The sequence below is a fragment of the Mytilus galloprovincialis genome, chromosome 3 (assembly GCF_965363235.1).
Source record: "Mytilus galloprovincialis chromosome 3, xbMytGall1.hap1.1, whole genome shotgun sequence".
Classification (NCBI taxonomy): domain Eukaryota; kingdom Metazoa; phylum Mollusca; class Bivalvia; order Mytilida; family Mytilidae; genus Mytilus; species Mytilus galloprovincialis.
Genome location: NC_134840.1, coordinates 25538029 through 25553721, shown reverse-complemented (window position 1 = coordinate 25553721; position 15693 = coordinate 25538029). Strand labels below are relative to the sequence as shown.

Genomic DNA, 15693 nt, shown 5'->3' with positions numbered 1-15693 from the left:
ATCACCAAAGACGGAGCTCCAGTGTTTGGTCCATTGCATTAGACAGATTTTAGAAATGACATTCCTTGTATACTCTAATCTATTAACGATATCAGTGAATATGAACATTTGTATTTAAAAAATATGCTTGTTTTGTATTCTGAGTGTATTCTAACATCGCATCTGTGATTTTCTAAAATCTAGTTATTACTTAAACATGTGTCTTCAATGATAACAGTCTATTGGAAGGCAGAAATGCAAAATGATTAGAACAAAATAATGATATATATTTAATATAACAAAAAACAAGTACTAAAATAGAAATGGTTGAGTTAAAATACATATAATGCAATAAACCCTAAAATTAGTCAGCACAAAACAGACAATAGGTGTGTAACACCTGACAATGTGGTAAAAATGGACATGCCGGTGGTCATTTAAGACAGAACTTATGATGGATTTAGTACTGTTGACCAAAACATGTTCGTATAAAACAATATGATAATATAATAAAATCATTTTCTTAATATTTCGTCAGCACCAGAAAGGTAAGTTATTGTCGTTTACAAACTAATTATAAATGAAGGCAAACTACTGTAAAAAGAAAGCATTTTTTCATTCAATTATAATTGGAGATATAAAAATAAAGGCTTTTCATTTCATTGGTTCTCATTTAAAAAGGAGTAGGTCCAGTAAGGACCCATTTTGGCATTAAATCTGATGAAAGATTTTGTACACTATTCAAACACCGAAGTTGCTACTTCAGTCGATTCAATAAGTTTGTGAGAAAGATAAATACTGATTTAGTCAATTCAGACGCTCATATTCAAGCTTAAATATGAAAAATCTATAAAATATGCCATAATATGCCTTTTTTCAGATAGTTTTTGTCAACAATGGAAGTGGCCGCATCCGTGTTGACCCTCAACCTTTATATATGTTATATATTATCATGAAATACAACTTACATTTAAATATTAAGATTGAACACGAATGCGGCCACTTTAAGACGAAAACCGTCTAGAATTTAACTCAAATGCTAAAATTGTGAAGATTTTAATAATTTCGCATGACTTATTGATGGTAGTATCCGATATATGTGCATTTTAGTGTCAAAAATAACCCATATGTATGTAGCTGAAGTATTTTACTTTCCAATAAATAGCTTGAAGTTTACATTATTACAATTTTGAAAAACCGATATATTTTGGGCCAAAAAGGGGTCTTACTGAACCTACTCCTTTGCAGGAATTGGTTGGTCTAAACTTTTGACAAAATAAAATATTCCGTAAAATAAATCATTGTAAAAATACATCTAACACGCCTTAAACTATATCTCTTTGATTTTTGTACTAGAAACATATCCTCCTTATAATTGCAGGTCCGTCAGTAAATTAAAATTAGTGTACGTCTATTACGCCGGACTGTATTGTCATCTGAAAAAGTAGCGCAGTGAAAAAACTTTCTATGCTTTAAATAGCTTTATGGCTGAACCTGATCTTGTTTTTACTTCGTTTACCGTGAGTAAATAACGGTTGTCAGATTTTTTTAGCAAGTTGATTACCTTACTATGACTCTAGTTCATGTATCCCACTTGTTGTTCCTAAATTTTCTAATGCGGGTCTGGCAAGATATTATAAAGGATATATCTGTACATAAGATACATTTCATTGTTCAATGCAGGTATATATGTACATAAATTACATTTCCTTGTAAAATGTAAGACACATTCACCAAGTGGGGTTATATACAAAGCAATATGTCCGTCCATCGTCACAAACTATCTGCCAACTCGACAAAAGCAAGTTAGTGTTGAAACAGTAATTAGAATACAATTCGAAACGGACTCAAACTGAGGGTTATGTCAGAAAAGACATCCATAGGCATATATTATTTTCGTTTTCACAATTATTCTAAAAATAACCCGAAATGACTAATCATTAATAGTAGGATAAATCAGTTTGCCTAATTCATGGGGGTTAATATTAATATTGCTTATTTTTATCAGGAAGACGGAAAAGCGACACAAAAACATCGATCTACTATTCACATGTATTGCATTGTCGGTTTTTGTTATCTTCAATGACGAGTGTATATTGAGCTTTCGCGCTAGGACAATAGTCCCAGTTCCGCGTGAACAACAAATGTTAAATAAATACGTATGCAGTTACCTCTGGTCCGATTTGGAACTGTATTTTTTATACATGTACTCTTACATTAGAGAATGTTATAAGTTTGTGAGGGTTGATGTTTAAGGGCGGGATGTATTGATATAAACAGTCTATAAACAAATCAACGATGTAGGAGGATCTGTTGAAGATTATTTTTTTTCAAAAGTAGGCAATTTATGCACAAAGAAATTGAAAGTTTTCACCGGCTTACGTGATGACATAGAGGTTTAAAGTGCTGTTTCAGAAATTCACATGTCTGCATGACGTAGTATTGTGCCATTTCACCGCTTCGTATGTGACGTCATGGTTATGACTTTTTGCGTTCAGGCCTAGTTTGTCACTGAGTCGGGTGTGTCTATTTTCTGTGTTGGTCTTCAATGTATTATGTATTCGGGTTTTGTTTTCTGTAATTAGTTAAGACGTCAGTTTTATCATGTAAATCTTTTATATTCATTTGATAAAATTTCCTGTTTGCAATAGCATAAATTGTTCTATATAATAAGGATGTTCTTATCACAAGCAAAAACCCTAGCCGTATTTGGCACAACCTTTTTCAACTTTTGATCCTCAGAGCTGTACTACTTTGTACCCTTTTTTGACTTTCGAACTTTTATATCTGGGCGTCGCTGGTAATTCTTGTTTGGACGAGGCGCGTTTTTGACGTAATGAATTTTAAACCTGATGCCTTTTGTTATCTATTATTCATGTGTTTCTTTGCCAAATACGTTCTGCTCTTTATTTGTATTGTAGTCCTGTATTATTATGTTGTCATTTTAATGTTATATTAAACAATGCCATCAAAGTGCGAGGTTTGACATGCCACAAAACCAGGTTCAACCCACCATTTTTTTCTTTAAAAATGTCCTGTACCAAGTCAGGAAAATGACCATTGTTATATCATAGTTTGTTTCTGTGTGTGTAACATCTTTACGTTGTGTTTCCGTTGTGTCGTTTGTTTTCTCCTATTTTTGAGTGTGAATTCACATTACAATAAGACGTGTCACGGTACTTTTTTATCCCAAATTCATGTATTTGGTTTTGATGTTATATTGGTTATTCTCATTGGATTTTTTCTATGCTTTGTCCGTTGCTGTGTGTGTTACATTTTAATGTTGTGTCGTTGTTCTCCTCTAATATGTAATGCGTTTCCCTCAGTTTTAGTTTGTTACCACGATTTTGTTTTTTGTCCATAGATTTATGAGTTTTGAACAGCGGTATACTTTTGTTGCCTTTATTTAATACATATAATATGAGGAATTTCGAAAGACACATTGTGTTCGTTATACTACGGTATACTACACATATTTAGTATTACGTAGTATAATGAAAACGAGATCTATATTTTAAATAGATTGTATGTATATCATGATAAAATGTTATATAATGTTGATATAACCAAATGGACAATAAATATCTAAATACATTGTTATATTAATCTATTATTTCATATTTGTTAAACATTTTACAGAACAAGATGAAAAATTTGGGGCTGTTCACCATTATTCTCCTCATAGCAAGCGCACAGTTTATATCTGCTCAGGGTAACTTTGTCCGAGGACTTGTTCTTGGCGGTCTTGGTGGTTTTCTCATTAACAGAGCAGTTGGAAATAACAGAGGACGTGGATTTGGCGGAGGACTTTTTGGAGGTGGACTCGGTGGAGGACTTCTGGGAGGTGGATTCCGACAACCGTTTCCTGCTTTCAATTCAGGTTTCCGTAATTCCAGAGGATTTTCGCCATTTTTTTGTAAGTTTTTACACAGAAGTTCATTGTTGACTCTATCTGTATTTAATATCATTATGACACAATCCTTGCACATATGCATAATTATACAACAATGTCAGTTTACTCGTTATTTATTCTCAAATGTTTCAAATGCCTCACCTTTTTTAGAGTGCTTAAAATCAGTGTGGCTATTTTTCCATTGATTTATTATTACATTTTTGTCATTTTGGACTCAAATGCGATTTTAATTTTTGCGATATTTAAAAAAAACGTTTTTAATTCCTCTAATTTGTTTTCAGTAGTTGTGATAATTCTAGTCCGTTCTAGTAGGATTCATTATTTCATTTTGTTTTGTATTATTGACAAGTAATCATAAGTTTTCAAAATGTCTTTGCATGTCAATTATTATTTTGTGTGTATTTTTCAATTTCTTTTTTTTTTTTTAATTTTAAACAGGAATAATGTTATCTGAAGATGTGCGTTAAAACGATCCCAGTATATAATAGTCCCGACGGTTTGAACTCTGAATTTGTGGAAAAGATGATTACACCTTTGTTTCCCCAAGGATCATTTCTAGACTGTCACAGCGTTGTAAAGCAAGTTGATATGTTTTGCATAATAAAAAGATGAAGCAATGGCATTTAGTCTTTGATTTAATTATAGGAAAAAGCTTTAAGTATTTCGGATCAATATTAAAATAAAAAGTGAACCATGGCATTATATGGTTAAGGAGGGTACCCAACATTTTCACTAAATTAAATTGACTCGTTAGTTAACATAAAAGTTTGACTAAATACTTACTATGACCTGTTGTCAAAAATATGAAATAAGTAAATTCACAAAAATACTGAGATCCGAGGAAAATTCTAAGCGGAAAGTCTCTAATCAAATGTCAAAATCAAAAGCTCAAACACATGAAACGAATGGATAACAACTGTCATATTCAGGCTGACTTGGTACAGGTATGCACTTATTCAGAAAATGGTAGATTAAATAGTTATCAAAGGTACCAGGATTATAATTTAGTACGCCAGACGCGCGTTTCTTCTACATAAGACTCATCAGTGACGCTCATATCAAAATATCTATAAAGCCAAACAAGTACAAAGTTGAAGAGCATTGAGGATCCAAAATTCCAAAAAGTTGTGCCAAATACATATAGATTAAACCTGGTTGTATAGCTAGATAAACCTCTCACTAGTATGGCAATTGCATCAAATTCCATCATATTGACAACGATATATATGAACAAAACAAGCAGACATAATAGGTAAGAATGTCACAAATAGTGATATAGCAGTCAGCATTTTGTCATAATCTTAATCACTATAAAAAAACAAACAAATATGTAGCAAAGAAGCATAATAAGGCATATAGATAAAGCACAGTAGTTAAACTGAAAGATAAGAATTCAAAATTTACAATAACAGAATAATACAAAGACGGAATGTAAAAGAACAGAGCTACGTCATATGTTTAAAAGAAACAAAAATGGCATATAGTAAAAGCACATTAGAAAAAATGTAAGGCATATAGATAAAGCACAGTAGTTAAACTGAAAGATAAGAATTCAAAATTTACAATAACAGAATAATACAAAGACGGAATGTAAAAGAACAGAGCTACGTCATATGTTTAAAAGAAACAAAAATGGCATATAGTAAAAGCACATTAGAAAAAATGGAAGACACGAATACAAAAAGTATCATTGAACAATAACGCTATGAGGGATGTATAACAACAGAGTCACGCCAAATGGATATCATTAAAAACAGACTAAATATACACATGGAAAAAAGTACTGCAATACCTTGATTTTTTAAACCTTGTAAAATCATCCTCTTATTTTGGATAGAATGTGATAAAGTATTTGTAAAGTAATTTTGAAACATAGCTAGTGATAACATTGGCATAAAAACGAATAAAAAATGTATGAAAAAAAAGTTTTATCACAATTTTGATAACAAAATGAAGTATTTTTTGTACACAAAAAATGCATTTTACAACTTTTACTGTAGTCAAACTTTTCAATGTCAGACATTTCAAAATTAATCTTAAGATGATTGTTGTCAACATGGTTGATAGGTATACGCCAAAGAATTAGTACTTGGTGCAGTCTCCCTTCAAACGGATAATCGCCTCTTAACATCTCCTGTTTCCTGCCATCAGTCGACTAATTTGTTGCTGAGGTAACCGAAACCATTCCTGATGGCATTGTTTATTTCATGACATGTTTAAACTAGGGGTGTCCTTTCGCGTAATATACGTCCAATAGTGTCTCATATATGCTCGATTTGGTTCAAATCCGGGCTACGATCGGCCACAGGAAGATAACCGAATTCCATTTGAACAATGGATCTTCCTCCACGATGCTAATTTCCAACTTTGGCGAACTCTGCACTACATTGGATACGGGCCACTGTATGTCTGTTCGTAAACAAAGGTCCCCGGAATGGTCTTATCGCACGATAACCAGTGGCGATGAGTCGATCTCGAACAGTTTTTGTTTAAAGTCTCCTGTATGGCAACCACTCTCTTTTCAAGATTGTATTGTTTAAATGGTTTTCCTTTTGAATAACCTTCATTATGCTTGATTTTCCCTAGTAGATGTTATAGGGGGTCTTCTTGATCTCGGAAGGTCTTTAATATCGTTTGTTGTCTGATTTTTAATCTCAAAACGACTAATAGTGGAATGTTGATGACCAACAATACGTGCAATTGTCACAGAGACAATCCTGCTTCTTTCATGCTGATAATCTGCCATCTTGCTGCAGTTAAGAGTTGTGGAGTACCAATTACAAGGTGTCAATAACATAACTTTATTTATACTGCAACTAGTTGTGTTTAGTAACATAGCTATATTTTGTATAATATCAATTTCTTAATGAAACACTTTCTCCAGTCAGGGGTTCATTAAGGGATGAAAATAATTTTGACATTTGTGTTACGATTTATAAAGACGTTAAGCACGATATTGCGTCTCAAATGGTAACGTCAAATTTTTACGTTTTACGGCGATTAATGATTATTTGGGATAAGTTTTTTTTATTTCGCTTGTAATTTTTGTTTTGCATTTCAATATGGATACTTCTTAATGACTTGTTGTACTGAATATGCATGAAATATTTCCCACTGAAAGTAACGTAAGCAGCAAACAACAAAATATATCGTATTTGGGTAATTCATAAATCTATATGAAATGAGAAGATATATACGGTATGATGAGTGCCAATGAGGCAACTCTCTACCAGAGACCAATTGACATAAAACGTAATAAAATGCAATGTTTCCCCATTTAGATCCGAAAAGGAGAAAGATATATATTTTGATTAACTATAAAAAGTTTGTCGAGAATTACAAGTTAAACGGGTCTTGCTTATAAAATTCAATTTACTAATAGCGGTACAACTAGATTAAAAAATGAAACGATTGTCAGAAATAAAAGGTTAATTATAATTCATCTCATATATTTACAAGCTTTGTATGATGTGCAGAAGTGTATATAGCCAATGGCACGCTTTAGGCCAATTTCATTTTTACTTTCAAGTTCTATACTTATGAATCTTATTGCAGAGAAATAAAATAAAAAATCGAAGTTTTACGCTTCCCAAATTTGAAAATTTGAAAAAGAGGATTCTTTTATCCTCTCGTGATACTAACTTTTTCTCAACTTAAGAACCTCATCTAAACGAACAACCCCTGTCATCGGATTTTTTTTTAATACTTTGTGGTCTTATTGATAGTATCTGACCATCAAGAAAACTCTGTCTGAGGAAATATACAGATGATCCACCATAAATAGCGTACCCCGAATAGACAACGTTGAAAACGTATGAAAATCGTCCAGTGCATGGACAAACTTGCAAGACATTTCATTTCTTTGAAAACGAAGTCGTTTTGACTACGCAAATTATTCAAAACTATGTAGCTGTTTTGCAAAGTTAAAGCACAATTACGGAAAAGCACTATGTAGCATGCAACTAATCTAATTTTTCAATGAATAGCGTCGCAAATGCCAATTTATTTGTAAAAAGCGGCAAAATCCGACATTGGACATCTTGCAAGACATTTGTCAGAAGCCGTTGCATTTTTATATGAAGTGTGAGTGCTGCAAAAAATCGATTCTGATATGGTCTATGTATGTATTTTTGTGAGCATAATTTACACAAACGAAATATCATATAATCTTATATTTTAAAACCTATAAATTTTGATAACTTAACATTTTCCAAAATCTGACCATAATGACCACTATTTGTTTTTACCAAAAAATAGCGTTGATCGTTACAGGAACGCATATTCAGTAATATTGTAATACTTTATATATAAAGCATATCATTTATTCGAATTTTCGTGGATATAACACTGTTTTGAAGAACACAAACAGCCCTGCAAAAGTTATTTAAGGAATGACTGTAATATTTTTTCTGTCTATGAAGAAATAACATAAAAAATTTGGTGCACACTGAATAACGCGCGTAGTGGGTTATTTAACAGTGTGCACCACATTTTTATGTTATTTCGAATAGACAGATAAAATATTACAGTCATTTCTTATAATTTAATTCTAAATTCCATTTTAAACCGTAGAAAACCATGAAAAAACGCTGATGACGTCACGGTCAAATGACTAAATTATGTCTATGGGCTCATAACAAAATAACATCAGCCAATCAGAAGACGCGTTACATCCAAAATTAAATTATTATGCGTATAGTCTGTTACGTCTGACACGCATATTTTTGACGTTTTGTCAATATGTTCTCCTTATTTTAGACTACAGTAAAGTATGATAAAACAATTTGCACTTTTTTTCGAAATAGTATTTACCTGTCTAGTCTATGGATATAAGTTTTATATATCTTAACTGTTCTGAATTTATAGAAAAGCTGTTCATAAGGGTGGACTTGTTGAATACACAGTATTGACGCAATAACGTGCTTAACGTCTAAGCTATCAATGTATTAATTTAAGTTGCAGTATAAAAACAATGTTAGGTCAATGTCATAAAAATATAAACTTTTTTGTACTCGGCGCAAAACTGGGGAAGGGCTCGGTAGAATATCGCCCTTCCCCAGTTTCTCAGCCTCATACAAAAAAGTTTATATTTTCCAGACATTGACCTAATATTGTATATAAACTTGGTTATTTAATATGTTGAAAACAATGAGGATAACAACATCTGTTTTATTGTTTACGGGTACAGCTGCATGTGTTGATAAGAAATTATCGAGTCGATCGATATTTATTGATTAAACTCAGGTGAGATTTCAATAATGTTTAACAAGTTCTATATCAACAAATTCAATTATATCACAAAAAAAATAAAGAGTGTTTTTTTTTTAATTTAAATTTCAACTCAGTGTTGCAATACTTTTTCCATGAGTATAGTAAAAGCAATATTCATAAAGACAAATAAAAGAGTATAACACATTATTAATATGATAAACAACGTCAGTAACCAGGATCTATACTTTTAAGACCATCGTGTATTATTTGTGAAGTTTATACATACTATTTATCAACAAAGTCTTGGTACCTTCCGATAAGTTTTTTTTAGAGAAAGGACGAGATGTTCTTTGACATACCCCTGCCCTGGTTCATCAACTTTCTTCTCAATCATTGATGACGTTTCATAAAGTCTGAGTAGGACCTGAAATTGTGAGCCACATAATTTACAGGAATAATGTGGTTGGATATATATAGCAGTTCGTCAAACATTAAATTTGATCATTCAAAAGCCTTATTTCTCTTTAACTTGGATTGTAAATCGTTTAGCTGAATTTAAGAGTGTCTCAGGTATTCTACACGGGTGTCATTCGGTTTATCGAGAGAAATGATCGCGAAAGAATATCTAACGGCGGTCAAGTATTGAGAGACGATCGTGAAAGTTCTGGTAACGGATCGTGAAAGACATTTAATCGAGAAGACATATGAAAGGTCAGTAAATATTCTAATTTTATTAATTACACAGACACATTTACGACAAAATAAAACTGTCTGTCAAAATGGTTCAACATTATGATCAGTATGTCAGAATATCCAGTTTCAAAAGTAAATAGTTATTACAAAACGACAAAAGGCAGATTGCTTCTCGACATTTCAATGACATAAAAAATGTAAACAAACACGATTTTTTTCACAAATCCGACTAGATAAACTACGTTTATCAGAAAAAGGGCATTGTATTTGAATTAATTAAACGGTTCTCATATTTATTTTGTATAAATATAATCTGAAACTTGGTAAATAAAGAACTATTTACACAAAATTGATTTTTTTGGATCGTGAAAGATCACGTACCGCATTTTTGAAGATCGTGAAAAGGATCGTGAAAGATCTGATGCTACGTAGACGTTCACATTATTCTTTTATATACGATGATTGATATTTGTTATTGGTATTGATAAAGGCTAGATAGGTCAACATCCTCAATAGGTTTAAGTCAAATAAGTAAAATGTTGAAGAGCATGGAGGATCCAAAATTCCAAAAAGTTGTACCAAATACGACTATGGTAATCCTTAGTTTTTCGAAAAATTCAAAATTTTGTGAACAAGAAATTTGTATCAAATGACCACATTATTGATATTCATGTCAACACCGAAGTGTTGAATACTGGGCTGGTGATACCCTTGGGGACGAATCGTCCACCAGCAATGGCATCGACCCAGTGGTGTGAATAGTTATCAAAGGTACTAGGATTATAATTTAGTTCGCCAGACGCGCAAATACATTAAAATTATTATTTGGGCATTTGTGAACATGTTGTTTGTAAAATAGTTGGATGATTGTAGGATGAAGTTTTTTTATTGTCATGTGAAGTACTCACTTATCATGAGTTATAGGATACCCATATTTTGTATATTGGATCCTATAAACTGAATGTCCGTCAGACAGGATTCACTTGACCCTGAATTTGCCTCATTTCATGAATGAAGATTCATTTTAGTGGTCAAGTCCGTATCGAGGATTCGTTAAGCTTTAGGATAACTGTCTGTTGTTATGATTGTAAGGTGTATATTTTCGACTTGTGCAAGGTTTCAACTAACATTGAACTCATTATCATGCATCATTCGGCAATGTTCGTTTTATGTTGTTTGGCCTTTTGAATATATACCTGTATGCTATAGCGACAAAGTGTTTCGTGTATGGTGTACATGTCTGTCTGCATGTTTCTTATATGACCATGATGACGTCAATTGTGTTTGATTTATTAAATGATAGTAAGATGTCTATGTCTGGCTGTCGGTCAGGATTTATATACTTTTGACCTTATGTTCCGAATTAATTGGCCAAGCATAACTTTTACATTTGTCAGTTTCTAAGGCACTGTAAGGATCGGAACACATTTATTTGTAGAGATCTGTATGGCATGGTTCATCTGACCTTGACCTATTTTAAGAAACAGTGACAATCTTAAGCGCATTTGACACTTCTAGTAAAACCCTTGATATTATAGACGTTCAACAAATAGACTATCATAAGTAAAGCAAACAAGACATTACAGCATTTGCGCTTTGGTATTCTATAGTATGTACTATATAGTTAAATCAATACTTATCTGCGTTGTTTATAAAGAACTTAAAAAGTTCTGTTGCACAAAATGTTGGTTATCGTTCAATCCAAAATTACACATGAAATGTGCTGTTTTTGCTATGAATTTTTGTTTGATGGATAAAATTTTGGTTTAAACGTTGCATATCCATAGTATTGGCTAACTAGTGTCTGTCTGCCTGAAGTGCACTAGACCGATTCACAGAGCTGAATCTTTCACACTTATTTAGACACGTTATTAATTTGGTTTTTTTTAACTTTCGAGATAAAGTGTTGAATAGAAAAAAAGATAATAGCTTTAATGTTCATCCTTATCAAAATAGTTACAGGCTTCAACCACTTGCAGATTTATCAAATGGTAAAAGAAATACTGATTTCTGATTACTAGTATTAAGTCTGGTCACGCATTTTCTTTCACGATCGAAATAATACGTTGCCTGATCTTTCACGATCAAGTTTGATGGAAATTCAACAAATTCAAGGTTTTCATAAACAAATTAACGCTTTTAATGGAAGAACATACTTTAATTTTACTGTACTATCAGATACACCAAAGATTAAATTTCAAATATATCATGATATTCTGAAATATGACCATTATAGGTACAAAAAGCGTGTTATGTGTAATTGATTTCATAGACACGCATTGCGCCTTTTGTGTTTTTTCAAAAAGTACTTCATATTTTCTTTATCTTCTTTCACAGTTATGTTGAGGAAGTTAAACCATTTTGACAGACATATTTTTTTGTTCGGATTTGTTCCGCGTTTTGAAAATTAAGCGATTTTTTCAAAGATTCTGAACTAGAATGTACATTAAATGTCTTTCACGATCCGTTACCAGAACTTTCACGATCGTCTCTCAATACTTGACCGCCGTTAGATATTCTTTCACGATCATTTCTCTCCATAAACCGAATGACACCCGTGTTCTATACCCCATCAGATATTGAATAGGTTTAAATAAATTATATTAACGGGTGTTCAGATGGTTGTGGATACAAACTGGGAACCTAATTAGAAATATCAACGTCAAAGTAATGATTTTGGATGGTAAACCCTTAAATTAATTCAGGTAAAAAAATAGGCGCACAATGACAATGCATAGTTAAGATTCTTTGACATTTGATTGCATTTTGATTTATTTCTAGGTTTCAAAAGAGGAATCTATATTCATGTACATACAGAAAAAAAAACTATCATGCCAAATTATGTCTAAACATTTAAAAATCATTTGATGAAATAATTGAAAACGTAACGATAGTTAAATTCTGTAAAAAAAATATTAAAAAAATATGTAATGTAGGTCACGGAAGAATAAGATTTAAAAGTGCGACGGTTATGGAGAATGGAAAACCCGCTTAAAAATGTCGGTGTCATACATTCAGAACATAAATATAATAAACCACAATAAACAGGCCTTTATTTCAACTTGGAAAATTATTTAATTATCAATTTGCATAATTTCTTGTGAAAGAAATTTTTAATAAATTCCATGTTTATTCTGTTTTTTTAATGTTCTGTGACGTTAAGGACGATATTGCGTCTCAAATGGTAACGTCAATTTTTTACGATTTACGGCGATTAATGATTATTTAGGATAAGTTTTTTTATTTCGCTTGCAATTTTTGTTTTGCATATCAATATGGATACTTCTTAATGATCGATGGTACTGAATATGCATGAAATATTTTCCACTGAAAGTAACGTAAGCAACAAACAACAAAATATATCGTATTTGAGTAATGCATAAATCTATATGAAATGAGAAGATATATACGGTATGATGAGTGCCAATAAGACAACTCTCTACCAGAGACCAATTGACATAAAACGTAAAAAAATGCAATGTTTTCCCCATTTAGATCCGAAAAGGAGGAAGATATATTTTGCTTTAATATAAAAAGTTTGTCGGGAATTACAAGTAAACGGGTCTTGCTTATACAATTCAATTTACTAATGCGGGGTTCACACATTGCCGATTATTGCTTCCGTTTGAGATCAGACAGCGATACGACACGAAAAGTGAAAAAGTCGGATTAGTATCCTCAATTATCTGGAATGTCCTATTATTGTCTGAACGCAGTCGTTTTAGTTCGTAACAGATTCCTACTGGTCGGGAAGGGTCCGAATAGTTCGGCAAAGCACCCCGACAGTTAGGTGCGACCCGTAACATTCGGGGAAACTCAGCCGATTTTGTCTAGTCGGATTACAATCGTGCCTATGTCGTGACAGATTCTGCTGTATCGGATCGAATTCCTAACAATGTTCTGTGTATTCGGGACGGTGTCCTGTGGAACGGGAAAGATCTGGAGAAATTTTTCATTGCTGTTTTTCTGCCGATTGAGTCCAGATTGCATCCAGATCTTGTCGATTGCGAACCGTTTTTGCCGAAACCGTTCCGAAACAGTCCCGTAATTAATTTTAAATTCGTCAATGATACCCGCGTCAAAGTCCCGACAATTACAGAATACAATACGACTGAGACCAGACAAAGCCGTTTGCAATGCGATAGAGCGGACCGTGATAGGATTACGCCCCGACAGTACCTGATCATCCCGAGTATGCCGACAGTTTTCGAACGGATAACTTCCGTCAGCGTCGGTTCACTGTCTTGTCACTATCTGATCTCTGTCGGATTACATTCGGTAGAATCGGGACGCAGTCGTGACAGACTTGGTCGAATTTTACCTGGCGAAAAATACAAATCGGATAAGAAGCGGATTTAGAACGGGATTATCGGGATAAATTCGCTTGGAAACGGTTGAATATCGACGCTTCCTGAACAATATCTGATTGTTGTCGTGATTAATTTTTTTTTTTTTACAAATTTTAATTAAAGTTTGAATTTTCAGCCACGATTCATAGGATCATGATCAGACTTTTAATTAATTTTATTCGGGAATGGTCCTGTCAAGGACGGCAGTAAAAATCGTGAATGTGTGACCCCAGCTTAATAGCGGTACAATTAGATTAAAAAAAGAAACGATTGTCAGAAAAAAGGTTAATTATAATTCATCTCATATGTTTACAAGCTTTGTATGATGTGGAGAGGTGTATAGCCAATGGCACGCTTTAGGCCCAATTTCATTTTCACTTTCAAGTTCTATACATATGAATCTTATTGCAGAGAAATAAAAAAAATCGAAGTTTTACGATTCCCAAATGTGAAAATTTGAAAAAAGAGGATTTTTTATCCTCTCATGATACTAACTTTTTCACAACTTAAGAACCTCATCTAAACGAACAACCCCAGTCATCGGATTTTTTTTTATACTTTGTGGTATTGTTGATAGTATCTGACCATCAAGTTGATAACTTAACATTTTCCAAAATCTGACCATAATGACCACTATTTGTTTTTACCAAAAAATAGCGTTGGTCGTTACAGGAACGCATATTCAGTATAAATATTGTCATTCGAATTTTCGTGGATATAACACTGTTTTGAAGAACACAAACACCCCTGCTAAAGTTATTATGCGTATAGTCTGTTACGTCTGTTACGCATATTTTTGACGTTTTGTCAATATGTTGTCCTTATTTTAGACTATAGTAAAATATGATAAAACAATTTGTACTTTTTTTCGAAATAGTATTTACCTGTCTAGTCTATGGATATAAGTTTTATATATCTTAACTGTTATGATTTTATAGAAAAGCTGTTTATTAGTGTGGACTTGTTGAATACACGGTATTGACGCAATAACGTGCGTAACGTCTGTGCACATTTCTAATAGAATGTACTGTGCAGCGCACATCACTATCTATACAAAATAGAGTGTTTTATTGGTATTAATATTGATTCTGTTATCAGTGATCTAAGTATTATTGTTCAAATGGAGAATGGGAATCGGGAATATGTTAAAGAAACAACAACCCGACCGAAGGCCACCAATGGGTCTTCAATGCAGCGAGAAAATCTCGCACCGGGAGGTGGGCCTCACTGGCCCCTAGGTAAAAATTTACTTCGTCGGTGAAAATGGACGTCATGTACTAAAGTCCAAAACATATAAATGAACTTAGATTAAAAATAAAATAATACATACATACATATACTCACATTCACGGTTCTGTAATGTTCTACAATCTGTCGAAACCAATATTTTGACAGCACTCAATGTGATATTTCTCTGACTGTTAAATCCATTTGATGCTGGATGTGTTCTGATTGAAATTTTAGTCTTAAGATACATATTTCACATAAGCTGTTATTGGCCTAGAACTAGCTGTCAATAGCTGCAAGTACTGTCAGGTCTTTTCTAAG

The 15693-nt window shown here is 32.8% G+C and overlaps 1 long non-coding RNA gene across 3 annotated transcripts; it reads left to right on the top strand.

The window, feature by feature from the left end:
* Window positions 1-441: 441 nt before the first annotated feature.
* Window positions 442-4514, top strand: LOC143067518 (uncharacterized). Of its 3 annotated transcripts, none has more exons than XR_012975965.1 (3): window positions 442-461; window positions 3619-3895; window positions 4331-4514. It is a non-coding gene; the product is annotated as an uncharacterized LOC143067518 (long non-coding RNA). The 3 variants fall into 3 exon arrangements; XR_012975963.1 differs by having other exon boundaries at window positions 449-527; XR_012975964.1 differs by lacking the exon at window positions 442-461 and adding an exon at window positions 1479-1499.
* Window positions 4515-15693: the final 11179 nt, after the last annotated feature.